Genomic DNA, 25,632 nt, shown 5'->3' with positions numbered 1-25,632 from the left:
ACATATCTCGCAGAAGTCAGCAAAAGTAGAACCGACGTATAGGTCGATCCCTTTGCTAGATATTCTCGGGAAGGTAAGTTCGAAACTGCTTCGTCGGGTAGTCCTTATTGACTGGCAAGGAACAGGGGGAAGGGGATTCTTGGGAGCGCGATGGGGTTGCTTAGGCAACTTCAAATTAATTTCAAACATAGGGAGAAACAATACTTAATGCCGTAGAGGGCGGTCGGGTCTCGAGTAGCGGAGCATCCCATAATAATTATTTTCCAATGAAAACTCAAATTGTCGGTGGGATTGGGGCTCAGTAGCTACCCCCATCGCGTCAGGGGAAAACTTTGCTTTGGGATGTCTGCTAGGGATGTCAAGATGACATCGAGACCATTGGATGCGACTCCGGAATGAATAAACGCTTCTGATACATATAATAAGAGACAAAATGTCTGGAAGTTTGACAACCTGAAGATTCTTCGAAACTATTCTCCATTAATTCAATTTGCTTCTAGTAAGATGACAGGATAAGATTATTCTTCTCGACAGTTTTGCTCTGAGATATTATTTTGGAAGTTTGTTTTTTAACAAAATGATTGTTGTATAGAAGAATTGGTCTAATTTATACAATGTTCTCTCTTTCGTAATAGAAACGACTAAAGAAACGAATTAGAATACTAAAAACTTCCATATCAATTTTTACGCGTAATTTGAAGAAAATTCTATTACATACTTCCAATATAATATTTCTATCTTACCAATCTCTGGAGAAATTTCTCTGTTTGAAGATGACCCTGCAATTCGAAGATACATTTCCACAATAAATCTCATATTACTAAAATTTTCTATAGCAGCTATAGCAAATAGCTTGAAAAAGATTCCTCCACACATTTCTGATATAATATTCTCATCTTACCAAACCCTGAAGACATCTTTCTTTTTTGACAATAGGAAGAGCTTGACACATATATTCGCTATACAATAGTTTCATCTTAAATTGTATATCCTACTAAAGAATTAATTTGCATAACAAACTTTATCCGAAAATTAATTGATACGATAAATCATATTTTGTAATAATTCGTTTTCGATGAATAATAAATAATTTTTATAATAAATCTAATTTATAAATTCTCCAATTTATAAACTCCAAAAAAGAGAATCTCCACCCTCAAAACTCTGCAACCGATCCATAGCCTCCCCGTTCTGAAAGTGAACAAGAAAGTCCCGAGCACCGTCTATAGATGCGCGAATTAAAAGCAACCTTGTCGCAAGATCCACTTAACGCCGAATTGTTCTCTCTTCCCGGTAACTTCCTCTACGAATCAGCGACCAAATCGTACAAACGTGTCCCAAAGAACGCGTCGGTCGTCGCGCGGCAAAATGCGGAAATGTTGTCGACGGTTTTCGAAGGCGGAGACGAGCGATACGTTTCGCTCGCTCGCTCGCTCGCCGGAGCAAGGAGACACGGGCGGCGTTAATGGAATTCGATCCGGACCAGGCGGTTTTCGGGACCTCGTCTTACCACCCTGAATACGGAGAAACGCGAAACGCCTCGCGGAGAGATCGTGTAATTACGAGGAGAAGGCTCAAAGATGCTGCCGTTGCAGTCTGCCGCTCCGCCTCGCTGGTTGAAGCCGTTCTCGCGCCCTGAGGACACGTTACGTGCACGCTTAATCGCGCCGCTTTATTCGACGATGTACTCACGAGAAATAAGAGCGGAGAGATCGCGCTCTCAAGTTCATGAAGACACATTGAAACACTTGCCAGCCGCAGAATTTACGTCACTAAGGCTTGTTGATGCACCATATTTCGTGGCTACTTGAGAATTTAAAATATAACTCGAACTGATTGATTACTCACCTAATTCAATTAATCTCTATCGACCTCTCTCTAACAGGAACGTAATAATCTTTGGTTAAGAACTTCCTTCTGTTTTCACCCCCCTTTGTAGACCAAACCCTATCTGCTCATCAATCTTCAACAATTACAGAAACATTATCTTCACCTACTGGACCGTCTTTAGCACCCGTCTTCCATCCATAGCTTCCCTATGGATTCTCTAAAAAAAAAAAAAAAAAAACACTTGCTTTTCGAGCTTTAGTCTCCCCGAACCTTCATCACCCAGGCGATGCGTAACGCTACGCAACGAGGCGTGGCAAAAGAAATCTCAGATGTAAAGTTCGTTAACATTTGATAAAATAGGCGATAGCCTATGTGCTGTGAAAATATTCTCAAGTATATACATAAGCTGAGAATATCCTCTGTACAATTATCGTAGAGAACATCGACACAGATGTCAAGTGGGCAAATACGTTGCCGCCTATTTGAGAGCAAAGATCTTCGAATCTACGCTGAAGCGGCTACGCGACCTGAAAATATTCTCGAGGATAACTGTCGTACAAAACTCTGAAATGGATATCTACCTGCAGCATTCGTTGCTCGCGAGTTGCAGTGTGGACGCAGCATTACGTATGCGTGAGGAGATCCCGTAGCCGTAGGATATCAGGATCCCTGGTCGTCTGGAGCGGTAACACGCCGCCGATCCCCTCTTGGCAAGCCCAGAAGGTTACCATGACGACGAAATGCGTGACGTAACCACCCACCAGCGGGCCCGCTGAAACAAATGAAGGCACGTCCTCCTTCGTATACCACCCCCTTTCCACCTGACTCCCTTCCAGAGCCTGTCCCGCTCTTTGCCTTCGCGATTCCCAGCCTCCACTTGCGGCATCACACCGCGAGCAAGTGGTCCAGAACGTGGGACGTAGTAGTATATAGAGGTAAAAGAGAGGAGGTGAAAGAGGAGGAGGTGGAGGAAAGAGGATGCGCGCTAAAGGAGAGGATGCTGGCAGGCAAAATTACAAGGACCCAGCCAGGTTCTCCGGGAAACTTGCCTATGAAGTCCTCGTTGCGGGGAATATGCAGCCAGTACCGGCGTCTGAGCAAGTTTCTATTTTACGAGATCTGTTTCTCCGGGGCACAAAGAGGATCCGTGGAATTTCGTTGTGCCACGAGGATCGAGGCTTTCTCTGAGCTCGATGCTGAGAAGAGAGAAACGAGCAAATGTTAGATGCAAAAGATAGATTTGTAATTGTATGCTTGTATGTTGATTCTTCTATTATCCGAGATTTGGATGTTTTTTTTGGTAGATTACGATGGTCGTGGTTAATGATTAATGATCCAGGTTGTGAATTTGTTGCATTTAATTGTTTGTTAAGGAACACTTGTGTTTCACGACGATAGAAACGAAATAGAAAGAAAAATACGTAATGCACGAAGAATTGGTGTGTATGAGACGACTATAATCGAAATAACACGTTAAACATGAACCAAAAACATCTTGCAAAGAACACCTGTATTCTTTATTTGTCTTTAGTAATTTCAAATACGAGGAGTTCGATGTTTCTCAATTTTAGATCACGATTTTAGAATTATAAAATGTTTCACAGAATCTGATGATTCTACGTGTAATACTATAAATTCTCATCTCAACGTACTTGTTCACGTGACAGCTGTGCGGCTACATATTTAGAATTAAAAGCACGAAGAATTATAAGGACATTGCTCTCATTTGAATCATTCTATAATTAGAAAATTTGTTTGTTATTCTATAATTAAACAAACAAATTCTATATTATTCGTACATATCTTTGACTTATTTCCCATATAATAAGCACAAAGAATTACACACAATGTTTGTAACCATTTAACAAATAAGAATAAAATCGTACTGTTGCACCCAAGTTACACAGAACCATTTTACCACCCACATAACAATCACAATTAAACTCTCATCAGCATCAGCTTCTCACAGCCAAATTTCATCTCGACACATTCCAATAAATTGGACCCGGAAACCTACAATCCCAAGCAAATTTATATGGAAAAACGTTAAGAAGAAGGGAGGTTCGTCTTCATGCATGAACAGACCCCCTCGATAAATACGGTACAGTGTCCTATAAAACCAAGAACTTTCCAAAGCTAAGTCGAACCATAGAAGACGAGGGTGGTTCATAGATACAACGTTCGAGTTTCTTTGATAGAAGCCACCCCTTCGATAGCCAGGTTGTTCATCCCCGCGACGAGAGATTCAATTCGATGCTCGCAACACGCCTCGATTCTCACGGCTTCTTTTTATGATTCCCGGCATTCTCTTTGCCGCTCGGCTTTTCCCACTTTCCTTCCGGCGGACTTCCATCCCGGTTCGCCGGGGAATACGTAACGAAAGGGCGCGTGGTCGAAATTCGAATCAGCGAGCCCCGGGCCACGGAAATGGCTGTCGCGATGGAAAGGTTTCTCTGGTTTCCATGGGTCGAAACTTCTGCTTAAATCTTTTTCCCTTTTCGTCGAAGCTGATTGCTCTTGGAACCGGCCGCCTCTAATGTTTCTACCCCTCTATTTTTCAAAAGCTTTAAGACACTTTCCTTATAAATTTCCACTCTTCCTTATGACTTTTAAATTGTATGCATTGTTTAACGAAATTATTTTTATATTCGTAGTGTATGTTCTTTTCTATACAAGTAAGATTTTCACGTTAATAAATAAGCTCCAAGACTTTTAAGGCGGGAAGGGTGTGGAGGAAGGTGCGAATCTCGTTCTGCAGATGAAGTTTAAGGGGAAAGATATATTTTACGATGAATTTATCTTAGATAAATTATACACGTTGCTTAAGATGGTTATACAAATTGCTACGAGCAAATTTTAATTATCCGATACATATTGATGTGAACTTTTATTAGAAGTAGGGAATATACACGAGCAAAAGTATTTGTAAAGAAATTGTTAAATTCTTTAACACAAATGGAATCATTTTTGGATAATTTCACCTCATTATCTAAAAGTGAAGTGTAAATTAAGTTAAAAAATTACAGGTTATGGTTCCTACATGATTCCCCTACATGAATTCGTTACATTTTCTAAATGGTTTTTCTTTCTTGTTAAAGATTTAGTATTCCAAATATCTTCCAAATTTGCACGATTTCATTTTACGAATTGTCGATTTTCTTCACATATAAAGGAACATAAAGGAGAATTGAAGTTTTGTGGATGTATGGGGCTCAGTCAAGACTAATCTTAATCCTTCGTCGAGCTTATACTGCTGGGAAGATTGAATAGAAACAGCGGGGGTGGCACGCTCGTAAAGCATATTGAGAAACTTTTTTATCGTTGCCTGTATCACAAAACACTGGTTTTATTAAATTGTATATGGGAAGGGTAGGAATGTTAGGAAGGAGAGTTACATCACAGTATCGCGAGTTGCCTTTTGACGTTGTAATTAGCGATGATTAATGAAGGCTAAAGATATTAAGGGTGGTTTGAAACAGGTTCTGAGAAATTGGAAATGACATGACACTTCTATTTCGACTATAAAAAATGTTATTTCAGTTTTGTGGATCGAGCAGAATTTGTTTGACAGTAGAGATAATTTTAATTGTTATCCGGTAATTATTTAAATTATGCTTCAATTATAATTGTAATTATTACGCGAAAGAAAATTGTACTAAATTTTCTAAAATTCTCTGTATCGTATCCTTACTATACGTGCGTGTCACGCTTGAAACTGAAATCCGAAGTCAACGAAGTCGTGGCCACCGTCATCGTCGAGTGTCAAAAAGGGTCGGGGGAAGAACAGGTTCGTGGTCGATAGGTAGAATCGGATTACATATCGAATCGAACCCTTTCAATTCCAATTAATTGAGAAATAATTAGCAGAGTCGAGCGTGCACGATGTGACACGATGGCAAAGGAAGAGAAAGAGAGAAAGTCGATGCACCGGAGGGTAGGAGCAACGAGAAGGGTGGAACAAAGGGTGACACGGAACGTTTGTCCCGGACGTCACCGGTTCGCCGGTATTATCCTCTCAAATTGGTTATTTTCGGTAAATACCGTTTTGAAAAGCCAATAACGCTGTTTCCCCATTGTGAGATCTCACCCCGCTAGCCTCGATATATTTACGATTTTACCCCCTTCGCGACTCTTCACAGGGGTGTTCCCAAAGGTGAAACCGACAAAAGTAATCCTGAAAACGGCACAGGTGATGCCGCTGCTTTTCACTGGGAAAAAAAATATCGACGACTCCCTGTGGAACGTAAGGTACCAGGGAAAAATCGCGCCAGGTAGAAAACTACCCTTTTCGTGATTGATGGTGGTTTCGTAGATAAAGTAGATTCTTGCTGATATAGTAAAGTACGGTTACATGTTTCAAGTCTAAAACTTCAACGCCTCAAAATTCGATCTTGAATTTTGCAGAATAATTAAATTTGTTGCGTATTATAACGAGATATCAATTAGTTTTTAATATAATAATCAATGAACGAGAAAATATCTCTCATAAAACATTGCTTTTCTAAGAATATCCGAAAAATGTTAAACGAATCTTTGGAATTTTCTTTCATAGATACGATGTTAAAAAACAGAATTTGATGATATAAGTTGATTGAAAAAAATTGCAAGTAGAATGTTGTGTAAACGCAACTTTGGATCCTAAACAACCCTCGATTTTTTCGTGATCGAATGAGTTCGCGTTGCCAAATTCGATGTGTATTGAGAAGAGACAGAGAGAGAGAGAGGGAGATGCTGAAGAGCAGGTCGAAAGTGCGGAAGCCAATTTTTCGAGTGGAGGGTGCCGACGAGAACGAGACTGGGTACAGATAAAGGGATGCTCTTGCTGCGTTGACGAGCAGCGAAGTCAGGTTCTGTCGCTGACGGCGACTTTCTCATTGGGTGTTCACAAGTGGTTATAGCGTGTTTCAGGAACTGTTTTTGTATTCAGGGAAATTGGAATTGGGGTTGGAGAGGTGGGAAGTTGAAAATGTTTGCAGTTTCCGAGGGTCGATAGGTTGGAGGTTGGAGATATGTGCTTAATTGTGAGATAATGGCTGTTGTCAAATGGGGAGGAATGGTTAATTTTGAAATTAAAAGCAAAAAGAATTATTTGAAGGAAAGATAGGTTTATAATTTGATAAATTATTAAAGCCGATTAAAATTATTTTATGAATCGCTAGGGGTGAGTTTTGCTTATCTGACAGAAATTCGTACAAATTTTGTATAAGTATACAAAGTATACAAAATTAAATTTTTAAATTCATTGTGTTTTTTCTACTTTAAAATGTACTATCCAAATAATTTACGAATAGAGAAGATGCATTCTTCGAATAACCCTTTAAATTCTATGAATCACACAATCAGTTAAAGACTTCATCCATATGATCACCCTCTTTCAACAGCCAAACTTGCAAACACTGACAAGATTAAATCCAGTGCAATCTTAATCCGCGTCCCACTAAACTCATTAAAATCTCACGACTCTCCCGCGAGACGTGGTCGGAAAGGAAGTCGACGGCCGTGGAAGAAAATGCAAGAAACGTCTAAAAGCGAGAAAGAGAAAGAAACAGTGAGAACGAAAGAGTGGCACGTGAAATTGTGCACGCCGACGCGGCACGAAACGCGCGACGACGACGACGCCGAGATGGAAGAGGAGGCGACGCGGGGTGATGTGAAAGCAAACAGACGATAGACGTAGAAAGAGAGGAAGCGAGAGGGCGCGAGAAAAGTGAGAACGAAGAGAAAGAGAGCTCAAGGTAAACCTCCCCCGGGGCGTCGGCCTTGAACTACATTTTTAATTGCGACTTCCTCGCGCTCTTCGCCCTGCTGTTCCTCCAGACGATAAAAACAAAGGAGAAACAGTTTTCTGTCGGCGGTGCCGCGCCGCCAACCACCGGCCCACCCCCTTATTCCTTTCGCCCCGTTAACCCCCTCCAGAGGCAGCGTTACCAACGGGGGCCAACTTCCAACCACCCCCCCTCTTTTCTCTCTTCCGCATCCGCCAGCACCCGCTCCACCTCTTCTCTAACTCCTACTCCTACAACTTCCTCTCCTCCGACTGCAACCTCCACCCCTTTTCTCCGTGCAACAAGTAGCGCGTTCATTTAAGACGTGTCGGCGTTCTTTTGTTCGTTTTAAAAAGGCAAAGCACCGACGAAGTTCCTCTTTAAGGGGGTTGCAACTGTCTCCAACCACCACGTTCGCGAAATCTGTTCGTGAGATGAAATTGCGAGGCAGAGACACGTTACGAGTTGTTCCGTCGCCTTCGCAAGATGGTTAGTTAGATAGGATGTGAACGAGGGGTTGACGGAAGTTTTCTGGATTTCCATTGAATTTTCCATTCGGTGGATTTGGGTAATTGGTGCTCTGCGGCTGGTAAGGATAATTCGTTGTTGATATTGCTAGTTTGGAGTGTGGAGTGTTGCGGTCGTTGAGATTCGAGGGGTGATTTGTTGGTTTCGTTCGAAACGATACTATACAACAGTGGAACTAAGAGTGGATGATTGATTGTAAATGTTCGATTGGAGAAACGTCAAATGGGATAGTATGGTGGATAATAGATTGCAGTACGGTTAAGAAACTGATTCTTGTAAAATAAAAAAATGTAAACAGATTATATAATCTTAAATTACGATGTATACAAGATATGTATGTATAGACGATTGGATGCATTTCTTTAACTATTTAATAAAATTTTGTTTGAACGAATTGTTATCCTTTGTTCGTTCATTAATCAATTGCAATTCTCTTTTCTTTGATATTACTTACGTATGGCATTCGTGAGTCGTTATTTGCATGAAATCCGTAATTCTTCTAATTCCCCAATATCCTCATCCTCTTCCCCTACCAATACACCAAACCTCTAATATACTATCTCTTCTCAAATTTCATTCACGGATGTATCAAAATTCACGGACTACCCTACCTATCCTAGAACATTGATTTTACAATATCTAAGCATTCAAGTCTTTCAAAAGGAATCTTTCACGCTCCAAAATAGGAAGCTTGGAAGACAGCAGCAGGCAACCTGACCTTTCTCATCGGATGACATATGGTTGCCTCGCTTGCTATATCCGCCTAGTTAGCGCACACACGGTGTTACGGAGACGCATATACAAACTTTGCGTGGAAAAGGATGCGAGGAAGGTCCCAGCATCCCATTCAACCCCATTCAATGGACCATCTCGCTTCGTTAACCAGTCTGTCGCATTTTTTATCCATCACCTATACGCATCTATATGTATACATAGATACGGAGCCAACCCTTTTTCTCGCAATTTGAATACATTGTACCCCCGGCCGACATACATATGTATATCCGACCGATACTTTCGGTTCCTCTTATTCACCCTCTCTCCCCTTCACAGCGTGCCCCGGTAATCATTGTACAGAATATATGAAACAAGTTGAAAATATAGAACAAAATTTTTTCGTACGACGCATGGTTTTCGAAGAAATCGAGTTTGAACATTTTTTAAGTATATTTATACTTTTGTCGAATTCCAGACTCGAGAAGAGTGAATAATTAATTGGACGTTACTCTACGCACGAAAATGAGTCGACAATGTGGAATAAATTTTTTTCATAGGACATTTTGTTTAGGGGAAAATAAAATTTGAAAATTTATCATACGCGCATTCTTTAGGTTCTTTAGTTCTTAATTAACGCATTCGTAATTGGCGAAATGGACAACTATTACAATTAAATATAATTGCAGAGAATGTGTTAGGCACGTTCAAACTCTATTTTCTTAAAAGCCAGTCCTCGAGTGAACAAATTTTGCCCTACATTTTTCACTTATTTTCGCATGTAAAATTATAATATTTCTTCAAAAGGAAAGAAAGTAGATTTAGATTTCAAGTATACTTGAACTTTTACCTCGATTTTCTCGGAAACGAAACGTTATATAAAAAGATTATATTTTATGTAAATTTTCGATTTGCTTTTTTACAGAGAAAGTATTACAGAATTGCCTTTTTGCCGATTGCACCATGATTGCTGGGACACCCTGTATATTCCTATGTACCCCTAGTTTCATCTCAGTCTGTTTCATTCGTTCTTCCACGTCGATTCCCTCGCACGCGTATCGCAGTTTCTACCTGGCTAACCCGACGGGGGGTTTTGTGTCGTAGCTTGACCGAGTTTCTCGTCTCTGCTTCCTCTGCTCCTTTCTTTCTACCTTCCTCCCCTACACACAACCTTCAATAAACGTGGTCCCCACGTACGGGCCGATTCTTCGACAATGCTTCTGATTTTGATTTATATGACACGAACGACAGCTTCGAATCACCGAAGGGTGCATTGCCACGGAAATTATAAATTCATGTCCCCCACCCCTTAAACGCGAGCTGGCGTTTCGCTTCGGGTGATTTGCGTTCCGCGATCCAACGCGTGTCTTCTTCATCCCCCTAACGTGATTCTGTACGTGAACTAGGTTCAACGTTCATTCACTCTGTTTTGCCTTTTACGAGCCTTTGTCCCATCTGTTGATCGATCGTGACGCTGCGTGGATTCGCAAAATGCGTGTATATGGTCCTTGAAATACGTGAATGGGAAATGCGAGGGTTCGATGCGCTGCTTTGGTTTGCTGCAAGAGCGAACAAAACCGATACGAGAGAACGTGCAGTTAGAGGATTTGGATTAGCTCGTTTTTGATTACGGTGACTTGTTGATGATTTGACTGTAGCTTTCATTTTTAAATCAAAAAACTCCCTCATTTTCTCAGGTGTTATGGAAAAGCTCACATTTAAGCTCGACCTAGTAGATTCTTGATTTTCGACTCTATCGTAATCTATAAATCTTGAAATTCTTATAAATTCTTTATTAACCCCTGTTGCAAAGAAAAAAACCTTAATCCTCTCGCTCTCAATTCGAAAAATTCAAAAGCGCTTCTCCTTAACGATTCTCCAGCTCCAATTTATATTAATTAATAAATAATTCACCCGAAGGATAAAATTTTCTTCTTAGTTTGCATGTAGTAGCTTCATCGTTGATGATTCGATGGTTAGTGGTGCAACATTCTGGGAGCTGGTTCGCGCCAAAGGGAGGCGACCCGACGGGGGCGTAAACGGAGATGGGTTTCGCATGATCGGGAAACGGAACGCAGAAACGCGCTTCGAAATTAACCGCGTGCATAATTCTACACGTCGACTCGACGTCACTAGATCCGATTTGGCCTGATTTGTCCCTATAGACAGGGAACTTACGTGGATGTAATCCCGACTCGAAAGCCTGTCCTTCGTCTCATCTCGATACTTCGTGGGTCGCTGTCTCTCCGCGCGGATGCTACTCCATCAATAACTGATACTCGTCTCGTAGCTAAGGATCCTGAGTGCTTCATAGTACCCTCCTGACACACATAAGCGGAAACAGCCGCACCTAACCGTTCCAACGCGAGATTCTGCGCCCCGGATGCACTTTGTGCCGCTACTCTACTCCACTACGTGGGCTAATTTTCATGATAGTCGCTCTGGATAAAGAGGATTTGCGACGGGATCGAGATAGAGCGATTTTCGTGTCGCGGTACAGAACTTCGCAATGCGACTGATGTTTTCGTTGCTCAAGTAATTAGTAGGTATTGTGTAATTTGTATTTTTTTGAGGGGGGAGAGCATTTTAATTTCGAAGTTTTGTATTATCATTTCGTGGTATTTTTTCTTTTTCAGTTGCATCTTTTACTGATACATGTTTTGAAACTTTTTGGGCTGCGTTTAGTTCTTGAAGATTAATGGAATAATTAAGGATTCGAAAGCAAACGTAACTTAAAAGATAGTTTAGATATTACAAATTATACTACGACTTACGAATAACCAATGATTGTAATATCATATAATGTCATACATATAATGCAAACGTATAATACTATGTATTGTAGTATAATAGTAATTATACGTAGGTATAAAATCATAGAATGTATATTGGATAAGACAAGTAAAATGTGCAGTTCGATTTATTCTACACATCCGACTTATTCAAACACTGGTTCCTTCCAATCATACGTTTAAAGATTTCACACACAAGACAACACACAATCCTACCACGTGTCACCACGCATTTCAGTCTCCATATGCATTCTTAGAAACCCTCCTCTCTTGCAACCGATATTCTGACATAGATATTCCATCTTTTCCACTCTGTGCTCAAGCACTCGTCAGCCTTGCTACATGTACAAGTTACTCAATTACATATCACAGTATTTGTTTCTTGAGAGAAGATCTGACATGACGAAATCACGATGATTTATACTCAAATTGCACATTTGTTATTTATCGATTTAAATTATAATTTGCAAGCTTTTAATTTCCATTCAAAGGATGCTTCATGTAAAGAAACTCATCACAGATTACATTTAACCTCACACAGACAATTCAAGAATCATTTCACAATATATATTGTAATACACAGAACAGTGAACCATCTAAAAAGGTTTCAATCTTCTTCAATCCCTCTTCAATTCAATAATTCTCGAAATCAATCGTGCCGATTGATCGTATTCTTCCACTCGAAAAGAAATTTATTTCGAATGGTAATAATTAAAGTCTCGTTGAGGAACCGCGGCAGGTTCGATATTATACAAATATTTAATACACTTTCGAAAGCTGTATTAAGGAATTTCAGAAGCTTGTTCTCAAGAAGAACCATCCTGATTTTCAGACTGGTAACGTCACGTAACGAATCTCGAAATGGGAAAAGGGCCAGAGGATTCGTGGTTGAAGGGTGTCGCAGCTCTCACGGCTTTCCGACGGCTGTCGTAGCGAAAGGGTTACATGAAAACTCCTCGTCTCGACGACAAAGGGGGTCTTATCTCGAATTTCTAAAGTCCTACCTTCCTGTCTCTCGCAACGCTCGACGTTCCTTCACCCCTTAGCTACCTCGGCCCTTTTCATCCCCGCGCCAACCTTTCACGGGAGGATTCCTCGCTTGAGATATCGTTCGTTATTAGCGGTGTTTCATACGGTACAGCGGTGTATCCTGATATTTTTTTCCCTCCTTTCTCACAGACGTATGTGTTTTTTAAAGGATCACAACGTGAAGAAGAACGGCACCGACGAGTGCGAAACGCCAGGGGAGTTCGCGATGCAAGAAAAAATCGCTTGGGGTGAAGATGCTGGTTAATGAGTTCGAATGTAAGTAATTTCAACATGATCTGTTCCTTTCTGAAGAAGGATATTAATTTTAAAAATTGAGTTAAGCAGAACTGAGTGAATTGTCTTATAATGATTTGAGTTATTTAATTAATTTATTATGGTCACATCTCGGGTGTAAATAGTTATGTAGAATACACAGTGGCTAGAAAAAGCCACATACTCCTCTTTCGCAATAAAACACTTTTTATCATATTCTACATTTCATTTTCACAGTATCAAAGTTTTATAGTTATAAGAAGCTATATGATTTATAAAAGAATTATTTTACAAAAAAATCACTTGTACTTTGAAATTATTCTACTCAAGTGTGAGATTGTATAGATAAATTAAATTTATTAGCTTCTACAATCGTCTAAAAAAAGATACAGCATGCAATACAGTGCTAAATGTATACCGAGGTACATCAATTTTTATGTAAATTAATAATCCATATAGTATGTATCTTATATGGTCTGATATCATTCAGCATTTCTGAATGCAATCTTGAAATCGTTTAACATACTTTTAATTTATACAAGGTTTCTTGAAAACGAAAAAGTATTGAGTTTAGAAATTATTCTCTGGCATACAAAGTATCTAAAATAATTGAAATCAGGTTTTCTCTTTATTCTCCATTTTACTCAAAGTATTTCATGATCCACCGCTAATACATCGCAGCATTAGATACAATCATTTCTAAACAACATCTACATATACAAACATCTCTATAACAGCGATGCTTACCTATCATTTGCACGAAGTATACGATAAACACTCCCTTTCCACCAAGAATTTAAAGACAGCCGCAAGATGGAAATAGGGGAAAAGGAGAATCACGTCTCGCGTGAAATTCAGTGCACGTAATAAATTCACGGAGAAAGTTGTCGCAGTAAAAGTAAAAGAGCGGAATGGGGTAGGAGGGGTTTGGAAGGAGTAACCACGTGCTAAGAGTCGCTGAACGAACGAACGGGTCCGCTTAAATAACGCGTCGTGGCACGCTGGATCCTGGTGAATAGCGCGAAGTAGTTAGAAAAATGTCTTACTTAAGAGAGAAAGTTCGTCGACCGGGGATCGTTGCGACGACGACGACGACGACGACGACGACGACGACCCTGGCCCAGAAACAAAGGCGGGAAGAAGAAGCTTGTGAATAATTCAAGTGCGCGCGAAATGAGGAAAGAGTTCGCCGTTGAAAAGTTTTCTCGAGGAATTTTACGCGGCCTGCTTTTCTTTGATCGCCGCGCGCGCCCTTGAAAACTCTTCGCAGGAAGCCGTCTCTTAATTGAACTGCCGCCCCCTCGAAGGCCTTTAAAGACGTTCCCTCGTTACCTATCTCGAATCGATTCTCATCGACGTCGCACAAGTAATTTGTACCTTTGAAACGCGATAAAAAACGTTTTAATTTTCTTCGCCCTATAATTTGATACGCACAGTGAACCTTGAATACCACTGTTCAAGAGATTATTATTGCTTTATACATTCGTTTATAATAACGTGACTCGATCGATTGTTTTTTAATTCTATTCTAGTTGGTATATGTATTCTAGTTAGTAAAAACATGAACTTTATTCATACAATGTTGTATAAGCGATAAACTACATAGTAGCAAAATATGTTTATTAAATTAAAACGAATTAAAAATAATAAAAAGATTCCACTTCTTTCGTTGTATTCATAAAAACATCAATTTCTATGAGTAGCCTCAGTCTGGTAATAAACGCTTATAATCTATAAGCCGAAAATTGATAGAATGTGCATAATATGCAGAAATATAATGTAAACCAAAGTACTTGACATTAAATACGAATAATATTTAATACTTACAAAAATTTCTATGTTCCATTTCCTTAGTCATATGTCGTCTACAAAAATATAAGACTGCGTAAAAATCCGCGATCTACTTATCATCACCAAGCCATTCAACTTCATCTAAATCGACACCCAACTTCTCTCTTTCTTACGCAACACTGCATCAAACACGAGAAGCAGAGCGTTCGCCAGGACCTACCTCAAGAACTCGCTCGAAAGGGAGGAAAGGGTTTAGAGCTCGACGACGTCGGCGTAACCGTAAAATTCACGGTTTACAGGGGGGAGGGGATTCGTGTCTGGTTATGTTAGTCGAAGGGAAAGGTAACGGCCGAGAAAGGGCCCGGTAGAGAGGAGAGCGACAGCACGGGGTCCCTAAAAACAAAAGGCAACGCGGGGGCAAATTATGGATTCAAACGGCCGTCTTTTGTCTTTTCATGTTTATTTCTTTGTTTTACCGTCGTCGGTATTGTTTCAGCGGAGCGACAGAAAGCCAAAGGGGTTGAGTTGGGGGGGTGGAAGGTCAGGCTTTGCCTTTGTGGGAACTACGGTAGCTTTGTTATTCCTCGAGCTTTTTTCTCTGTCCGCGAGCCTGTCCTCTCTTTCTTCCTCTTGTTTCACCGGCTGACCCGTGCCGCTGTTTTTCCTTTCCCTTCTTTCTTTTCTCATGTTTCTCCCTTTTTCTTCGCCCTTTTGTATTCTTGAAACGCGCGTCGTGCGTCGTGGCAACTGACAGCAGTGGCGGAGTTCGATCGCTCGTTCATGGACCTCGGGAGGTCGTACCGGCTGCTTTCCGTGAAACGTTTCGCTATTATTCGCTGCAATTGCGATCGCTTCTCGTTAGTCCAATGAGACCATTTTTCGGAACCGCTGCAAACCCGTTCTGTTCGATGTCTTCTTTGCTTTTGTACGAGTCATGATCGGTTGCTACCTATTGGTTTATTACGTTCACTACACATTGAATTTGTGTCACGTATGCTGCATGATGGTTTCACATAATCTTTGTAGAAGATCTTGTTATTTCTATAGTGGAAATATTTCTATATCGGTTCTTGGTTTAATACCGACGGGAATATAAAAGACTTGGTTTTGATTTTGTCGAACATGTGCACTTTAGAGACATATAGGCATTTTATCATATAAAATGATACAATTTTTGTTCCTGTTAGTTTCACGTCAAAGCGCAAGTATAATAATGCGATGAATGATAAATTAGGCAACTATAAAATTATCTAATACAATTATTTAGTCTTATAATGTAGCATCAAGTACGAACGACGGAGTCTTGCAAAACTAGTGGTACCATTTATTGAGTGTGTATATGATATATTTATATTAATACATAATTTAAGTATAATGTATCTTTAAGATTGCAAATTACCGAAATCAATTAGAGATCTCTCATTCTCTTTTACAACTTGCTACACGCTTAAAATATATTCTTACTTGAAAGAATAAATTTTCACATACGAATTTCTCTACTTCCCTTACAGTTTACCATACGCTTGAAAACTGATTTAAAACCTACGACTCTTTTCATTTCTGTTATATTCAATCTCTCCGAATCCCGTCATATATTCCAAACTACTACGAGAAATTCCTCAATGTACACACAATATGCTCATCCTCTCGATCAAATCGCAAGTAGGCCAACTAAAATTCCACGTAAATCGAGACGATCGAAACCGAATGAATTTTGCATGGATTCTCGAGTACTTCGAGGATGCTGAACGATCGTCCGCGAAAACGATAGCTGGACGGTTATTTCGAGTCGATTAAATGACTCGATTACTCGGCGGACTGTCGTCTTCTATACCCTTAGGTTGCAGGTATGAATCTTTTACTGGAACAGAACGTCGAACGTCGAAACGAAAGGGATGGAAAGGAAACATCTTACTGTGGACGAAATTTGCACGCGCAAACGATCCAGCTCATAGTGGTAAACTGACAACGAACGTGACGTCGTTTAAAAATTCACGAGAATCGACGAACCTTTGAACCGGAAGAATCGGGAAAATTCTCGGGATTTTCGACAGGGAAGAAATGTCATTTTTGGCCACTGCCAGGACGAAGACCTTTATCGAGACGAAGATTAATTTTCGATCGTTCAATGATCCTCAGATAGCCACGTAAAATTTGTTAGACGTTATAAAGAGTCATTAGTTTGTGAAATTTATGGACAGCTTTAAAAAGGTCACAAATTTGTCAAATTTGTAGGTAGTCATAACTTATTAAGGAGTCAGCGATTTATGAAATTTCTCAAATTTATTGGAGAGTAATGTGAAATTTACGAAGAGGTTGGGAATTTGTGAAATATATGAGAAGATTACGAAGATATCATAAAACTTATTAACAATTGTTATAAATTTCATGTTTCTTATATCGAAAATAACCGACATAATAAGTCCAGTACGTCATTACAATGCACAAGAGAATCATCAAAGTTTTGAAGCTATTTCTTTTTTTTAATTTTCGGGTAAAATTACTCTCACCCAAGTCACATAATAATTTAACAAGAACGATCATTAAAACAGCTTTAAAGTTTCGTCCGGAGGAGATTCCCTAATTCACTTTAAACTTCAAAAATATCGACAGCAACTCGTTCCCTGTTCGACAAGAATTCTGAAGAAGAGAAAGCAGCTTTCCAGTGAAATTACATCGATTAATCTCCCAGAAAATCTCACTCCTTATTTACCAAGGCGAGCGCGACATAATAGACAGCAGGAGCGAAGAATGCGGAACGAGCTGGTTACTTGATCCAAGAACCTTTGAATTAATCGAGGGAGGCTCAAATAGAGCAATAATTGAATGCTCATAGCACTATTAAGCCGCCAACTAGAATCTCAATTATCATATATCCTCCCCCCTCCCAATCCCACAAAAAACACATTATACATCAACCAAATAATCATACGCTACTATAAAATAATAACTATACATCATATCTATAAAACTACCCAAACTTTATCGATTTCTATGTGTAATAGTTCATCTGGCATGGCATATGTTTTTCTCCAAACAATATATATTCATTGCAGAAAAAAAAACAGTAGAAACTTAGTATATTCTTGTTTTATAAATATAGAGTCGGCATATATAATATGTAAAGAATGTAGAGAATATTTGATCATTAGAAACTTCGCTTCTCTATTGCAAGTGGAATGTGTCATACGTTGTCAGACAAATAGCAAATTGTCTTTGGTTGTCCAAATCATAGGCGTTTTAGTATGTATAGATATTATTTATTAATTTAATTTATTACTACACCACATCATAGAATAATCTCGTATTTTCATACACAAGTAATTCACTCGACTAGAATATCATCGAAAACGATATTGAAATAACATTGACGATAATGATTTATGAGCTTGATTACCTATGTATTCATTCTAAATTTTGGAGTACTATATCCTTCAATTTGTTGACAAACATTTAAAACGTTTATCGAAATAACGAAGATGCAAAGACAGAATATCGAGGCTTACTAATACTATAAATAATCGATTGTTTGATTACTTTTATGATCGCTGCGGAATATATACTTGCACCAAATATTTTGTAGCTCCCATGTACATTTACAGAATTGTCTTAAACTTTACTTACATAATCACTACGGTGCTAGTGAAATTTCAAAATGTTTCGTGAATAGATTATCTTCATAAAAAACTTCTACTGATATTCGAATACTTTGTTAAGCAACTCTATTTTTCACCGATAGCGTACATCAAACAATTAATCAGCCCCATTCCTCTTCCCTCAACTTCGCCAAACAGCTACCTTGTGTCTCGACCGGAGTCGTTCCATCGCTCGAACAATCTCTATTCCGCGCGACTCAACGCGGTAACGCCGTCGGAAACGAGACGTCTCTGTGTTCCTCGTTCTACCGCCTCTCGCCAACCCACCCCCGTTGGTGAAACGAGGTCCGTGAAAAACCAGACGCCGCCGCTTACTTTCGAAATTTCCTTGCACGCTGGTCAGGCACACGACCTTCTCTCTCTCGGTCGTCGAGGGATCGTCGACGAGGGTTGAAGGGATACGTTCGGGGGTAGGGACGCGGTATATAGTAAAGGACACTCTCAGTTGAACGAACATTGGATAAAAAGAGATAAACTGTGAGGTAGAACAGGAATGGGTGATGCGAAGGGTGGTAGAGCGGGTTGGCGCGGCGCGGCGGTCGGCAAGGACCACGAGATCAATATGTATGTTGGGGGATGTGGACCACGTGGGTCGGGGGTGGCCAGCAACTGGCGGCTGCTGATTGGCCAACGGCCACCCCATGGCCACGCCCACTCCCACACACGCTGTCTTAAAGCCTCGACGAAGCGGCAGCCACCCTATATACCTTGGTGAACAGCCACCGCAAAAGCAGAGGGACGCTGGGGGTGGCTGGATGCACGATGCCAACACTCTCTACCCCGCTAACACTGTTACCGAATTCGGTGGAATCATCGAAAATTGAAAACCGGCTTGGCTTGTCCTTCCCTTTTCTCTTTCTAGTTATCGACGAATTTTCTTGGAAACTACCCTCCCCCCGTGCTTCCCCTTTTGAGTTTATAGCGGTGTAATCTGATTAAACGGATACTGGAGTGTAGGTAGAATGGTTGGAATTTTGGAGAATAGTAGGGAACAGGTTTCTGGAGGATAACAGGTGAACGAGAGACCAATGGATAGTATGGAATACTGGTTTCGCGAGCGGCCAAGCTTGTTTCATCGTGGCAGCTTTCTCGTCTGATTTACATTCGCGCTGACTCGGGCGTCATGATCGAGTCGAGGGGTGCACGGGAGAACAGGTTACGGAATGATGGATAACTTTATATGTGTACGTGATAATGAGGAGAGAGTTTGTAGAGATCTGTGGGTGCGTTTTGGAGTTTTACTTTTCGTGATTTTTTGTGTCTCCTATGTAAAATTCTTTTAAATAATACTGACAGAACAAATGAAAGTTTAAAAGTTAGTTTTATGAATCACAAGTTATTTAACCGTTCTACTTATTGTCAAATTGTGAACGAGGTAATTATATTTTCCAAATTGTAACTTTTACCTTTATTAATATCATTAGATGGTAAATTATTACGTACAAAAATGGGCATCTATATTTTATCTATCTTTTTGGATTATATTTATCTTGTATATACGCCATACGATACATAAAGATTCCTCTTATCACACAGCTCATGAAACTGCTGGGAAACAGTAACCATATATAAGAATGTTAGTCGCGAAATATATATAAGTGATAGCTATAAGTATAATACACACGATACAATTACATAATGATAAGTACGATACATAAGACCCAAGTTTTAAAAATTATGGGATGAGACACTCATTGAAACTTAGAATCTCCTATAACAAATTATCAAATACGACAGAAATTTGAAATCGACAACGAAATATTTAAATGAAAGAAAATTAACTCACCTTTCAATCGAATCGATGTCGTACAATAATGGATAAAATTATTTCATGAAATCGTTTAAACATGAGATAAGTCGTTCTCTCGCTTTGGAGAAGTCGAGAAAATTGAATATCATTTCCCATGGTGTAACCGCGAGCTTAAAGAAGAGAAGTCTCATTACACCAATTAACATTCGATAAAACGATTTCATCGATCGATCGATCGATCGATCGAGGTTCGTCAAGCGTGCACGACTCACCAATGGATTTAATTAGCCGTATAGATCTGGAAACGAAAGCGGGACGAGAATGGCTAACGACGTTATCCGACCCTTCTGACGATCGTCGATAAACGGGAATCACCTCTGACTAATTCTCTCCTCGACCCCTCGTTCGCGTAGATTCGAAAAGAAATCGGAAATTGCGTGTTTGACGGTCACGAAAAATCCCTTTAAAAGTCAGATTCATCGAATGATCATTTTAAGTGAATTTTAATCGATGGAACAATTTTTTAAGACAGACTTTATATTCGTCTTAGCTACATCGACACGTACAGAAATAAAAAATTTAAAACAACATGAAAGTTAAACGCGACGACTTTAAATAATTTGATGTAATAATTCCTTCCTTCAAAAGTATATAGAAAATAATTCAATTCATTCGAAAATCTCAATCTTTCTCAATTTCGAAATGCCAGAAAATGTCCCACATATATTTACGCAAGATGTCACAACGTTTTCATTTCATACATAATTATAAATAACTATTTATTATCAAAATTAACACACATCCAGCAAAACTGAAATGAAACTCATTCCTCAATCTTAACAGTTTTAAATCTTGAAACTGGAAAGAAGATTGTAGATAAAACATCACAATTCCACTTTGATTTTATAAATAATTATAAATTACCATTTATCATCAAACTCGCCAATTCCTATACTCTCTACACTTACTGATTTTCCAAATCCGAATAATATAACAAAATCGGAGAAAATTCCCAATTAATTCACCCCAGTGTCGCGTGTTCCTCCATCTGCTACAACCCCTCCGTCAATTAATCCCCAAAATACTTACATCTCGTCGATCCTCGACGTTCAACCACCTCAAAATACCATTACGAGGACACCAAGAGTTCTGTTACCCTGCTGAAATTTTGAAAATTCTATGTTCCTTCTTGCGACAGGAAACAGAAACGGACCGATTAAATCCGCAGGTACCGAGTTGGTGAGCAACAAGACGACTGAAAGTTTCATCCGTTGTTTCCGCCCAATTCTGTCTCCGATTCGTTCTTCCCCTTGTTCCAGCGGCCGACGCTCGTAAAATATTCAAGCCCCATGGACGTCGCGCGAGATTTCAGCGCGGTGCGACGCGGTTCACGCCGCAATAACAGCCTAGGGATCACGGTCTGCCGCGAACGGTTGTCCGTGTTCTATTAAAATGGCACCGATAGCTTCGCTAATTAGTCGATGAGGTGCCACTTAAACATGGCGTAGTAATTACAGCGAGTCGCGGGGCGATGTCGACGCGGATGCGGCGGATAAATCGTTCATCCGGCGCGGCGGATAAATTGTTCATCCGTCGCGGCGTCCCGACGCCGATCGCTTTTTTACCCCCTCGAACGCTAGCCGTTTTGTCAAATATTCTTTGTATCCTGATCGAACATTTTGATCGAAGATTCGTTAATTGGATTGTACTATGAAATTGAATTTGTCTTTATTTTCTATTTACGTATTTACATATTGACCTATTCAAACTTTCTCCTCTTATTTTTCTGTTTTCTTTTTTTTTTTATTAAGTCCTTCATATATGTAATTTTCTTAAGTGATTGCTCTCTGTATCGTCATTGAACATTTTGATCGAGGATTGGTTGATATATCGGGGAATGAAATTAATTTTTTTATTTATGTCTCCATCTCATATGCTCCTTTCTTTTCTGTTTCCTATTAATTTCTTTTATCTGTATGATTTCTTCAAATAGTCATCGAAGCATTTTTATCGGGGATTCGTTGATGGCTTGGTTGTGAAATTACTCGCTTTCCTTTTTCCTTTGTTTTCATTCACACACAAACACATCAACATATATGTATATATCGATCCATTTCTTTTCTACTTGTACTATTTCTTCAGACGAATATTTGTTCCACTCTGATTAAACGTCTTAGCCTCGTCTTCCGTAGTTAGTAGATTAACGGATCAGATGAAAACAAACCCCATAGGCATGCCTCGGCTTATGCCCTTATAATGGGAAATGGGGCCCTGGCGATTCTCGATTATCGTGGGTACTTGCGGCAATGATAGCCGTTTCATAATTAAACGCACTATTCCCATGAATATACAATGCGTGTGTCGTGTCCCATGAAACATATTAATGGATAGAATCACGTTGAAACTGAAGCGATGCGCTTGCCTCTAATAAGCCGCTTACGAGCTTGCGTTTGATTCGTGTCTTGTAACTTGCTTCAGTATTTCTCTGGAAGAATAATCTATTAATTGGAGCCTTTCTCGGACGAAGAATGTGTTTGGAACAAGAAAGAAGATTTAGAATTTGGTAGTTTCTATTTTCTCGTTTGCTTAAAGAAGAAACGAGTATTACTGCTTGTTGTAACAATGAGATTAGTAGAAGAGAATTATTAGATTGTTGTGATAAAACAGCTGAGAGAAAATATGAATAATATGATAATAAATGTAATGTACTTCATATGTAAATGTGATTGATATCATTGTAAAGTCTCCCGCTCTCTAGTTTACATATAACTCAAAAAATATTTGATCCGATCCGAAAAAGAAATCAGAGACTGTACCATAATCATACTATTACCAGAATATTAATGTATATCGATTAATACACACTTTTCACACATATACTAAAACATTTTGAAGTTGTCAATATTTATTATACATGTAAACATATGTATTTAGCAGTATATTGTTTGCGATTAACGTTCTTACTAGAATAAAATAAAACAGATGTGTAAAAAAAGAAGCAATGCCAAACATAAACTTCTTCGAGTCCCAATTTCTTGCAAGAATCATCCTCGCAGAATCGGATGAATAAATTTGCTATGAGACATTTTTCGCGGCGTGTACGCTTTTGTTTTAAGTCCGCGGGCGCTTTATCCTGCGGAATAAAACGAGTACAAACTGTCAGCGGCAAAACGGCGCGCGACAGGGAACGTCAAACTTTACGATAATGCGGTTTTCCCGTGGAAAGCGAGTTTTCCGGACGTGAGAGGAGGAGAAAGAGGAGAAGGGGCGGGTGGAAAGGTTAGGGAGGAAAACTAAAAGTACCCACTAGCCGAGTCGGCGCGACGAAAGAAGAGTTCGCGTGTTTCCCTCTCCACTTCTTCCACTCACCCCCTCTCCCTTTTTTACTCCTCCAACCCCTCTGCGCGACACTTGCCGAAGTTTTCATTCATAATTAGAGGGAAAAAAGGGGTAAAAGTGGGTCAGCTGGCGCGCGACAACGGAACCACCACTTGTAGCGACGATAAGAAAACAAAGCCATCCGCGAAATCGTTCGCTCAACTTCCCCTGTTACGATTAAGCACCCATTTCATTCGTATTTCTTATTATTTTTTCTTTCCTTCCACGATTATTATTCGTAATTTTTACTCATTTCTTTATATGTTTTGTATTATTTTATTCAGATCTCTTCTATTTTGCTTTCGTTTATTTTATTAGGATTTCGTTTTCTGACTATTTCCTTTGGGTTTATCGTCGATTTAATTGCGGGAAAATCAACCCCGTCACATCTACAACATTAATTAACGTTTATAGTAGTTTCTTTTCTTTCGTAGCCTTTTATCTTCGTTCTTTGCTCTCTTCCTCTCTTTGCCATTTTTACGTTACTCTTCTGCATCCTTTTCCCCTCCCTTATCGTTTCTTTTCTTCCTTCAATGTGTTAAATGTGCACCATCAATGCAAAGTAATCGCTGATTTACTACTCTGTTATTAAGTAGATCGCAGTCTTTAACCTGATACTGACTACAATTACGTTCCAATAGATAATTAATATTATGAATAACTTCGTACAGCGGAAACCATTTGATCCATTTGTAACGCAAGAAAATGATAAAACGCTGCAAACAAATAACACGACATCTGACGAAGAAGAAACTCTGACGCGTCCTTTGCCGCTCGAAAACCGACTGTTTCATCCACTTATCCCTCAAAGCATCCAAAACACACAATTCCAAAGAAGCAATCGCTTCAAAACCATCGCGCGAGCAATCCAAAAACAACAGCAGCTATTAAACAAAGCGCCTAACGCAGGAGAACAAGTCAATCCAGTAAAAGGCACTCTGGCAAAAACGTTCCAAGACGACCCAGAAAACAATGCAATTTAGCATCTGGTAACGGGGCCAGCGAGGCTGAAGAGTTGGCCGTGGAGAAGCCGTCCCAAGGATGGTAGGAAAAAGGCGGTCGCGGAGGAAGTCGCTCCGTGAACTTAAAGCATCGTGGAAAGAGCAAGAGCTTGCTCGAAGGAGGGCCAAGATGGTTGAAGAGATGTTCAGCGGAGCGGCGGCGTTTTCATTCATAATTAGAGAAAAAACAGAGGTGGCAGGCGTGCAAAAGGGAAGGCACGCCTCGAAATAAGACGGTGAAACAAGAGAGAGAGGCAAAGGTTGAACGAAGAAGGAGAACCAACTCTCGTAGTACGCTCTCTCGTAGTAGAAAGAAAGAGTCAATGAAGAAAGTGGCGAGCCACCGTTACTGGTAGTGGGGGTGCTCAATGAATAAGAGGGTAAGAGAGGAAGAATGGTGGCGAAGACGATGGTGGAACGAGGAAAAACGACAGAAGCTGAAGGAAGTTGGGGATGGAACGGGGTGAGTGGAGGCGCGCGCCGGAAGCTGGAACGGGGAAACCGAGTTGCGGGGAATCTTAAAGACTTTCGCCATTCTGTTAATTTTCTTCTTAAAGTGGGTTAAATTATTTTATGACTTCCGCCGTTCTCCGTCTCCTTTATGCTCCTTTTCTCTCTTCGGATGGGAGGGACGGGAGTGCTGCGAGTCACCCCTGAATCTAATCCAGCGCGCCTCTCCGGCGCGTTCGCGGCATCGTGAAGAGCGTAATTCTCTCTTTGTCTCGTTTTCTCCTCCAACCATCTACGCCTTTTCCTTCAACTTTGGTCCCGCTCTTTCTTCAGCGAACGACTTCAGCCACCCTTTTCTTTCCAGACTTCTCTATGCAACTGGAAGTATCAGCCACGTCTTTTCTTACGCTTTCCTAGCACCCTTTCTCGCTCGATTCTTCGCCAACTGTACAGAAAGTTTCCACGTCTTTCGTGCCCTGACCCGAACCTCTCGACCTCGACACTCTTACCGTCAGCTGATCATTTCATTTTCCACAACCGCCTTCGATAACGGCCCGCTCGTTAATTTCATTCAACCCAGCATTTTATCGCCGCTCTCAGACAATTGTGTAGTTCTCTTCGTTGGTTCTTTAGGGGAGATTTTGTGGATGCTGGATGATGTTAACCCGAGACGTG

At 40.1% G+C, this 25,632-nt stretch overlaps 2 long non-coding RNA genes across 2 annotated transcripts in view; one reads left to right on the top strand and one right to left on the bottom strand.

The window, feature by feature from the left end:
* Positions 1-12,152: 12,152 nt before the first annotated feature.
* LOC132908879 (uncharacterized) overlaps positions 12,153-25,632 on the top strand; it is a 32,877-nt gene continuing 19,397 nt past the window's right edge. The window contains exon 1 of the long non-coding RNA XR_009658447.1: positions 12,153-12,934. This is a non-coding gene — a long non-coding RNA (uncharacterized LOC132908879). The remainder of the gene's footprint in view (positions 12,935-25,632) is intronic.
* Positions 15,276-18,701, bottom strand: LOC132908911 (uncharacterized). Its single transcript, XR_009658458.1, has 2 exons — positions 18,347-18,701; positions 15,276-15,671 (listed from the first exon to the last, which is right to left on the bottom strand). It is a non-coding gene; the product is annotated as an uncharacterized LOC132908911 (long non-coding RNA).

This window comes from Bombus pascuorum, chromosome 7, assembly GCF_905332965.1.
Source record: "Bombus pascuorum chromosome 7, iyBomPasc1.1, whole genome shotgun sequence".
NCBI lineage: Eukaryota > Metazoa > Arthropoda > Insecta > Hymenoptera > Apidae > Bombus > Bombus pascuorum.
Note: the sequence above shows the minus strand (reverse complement) of the source record. Positions and strands in the feature narration are given on the sequence as shown.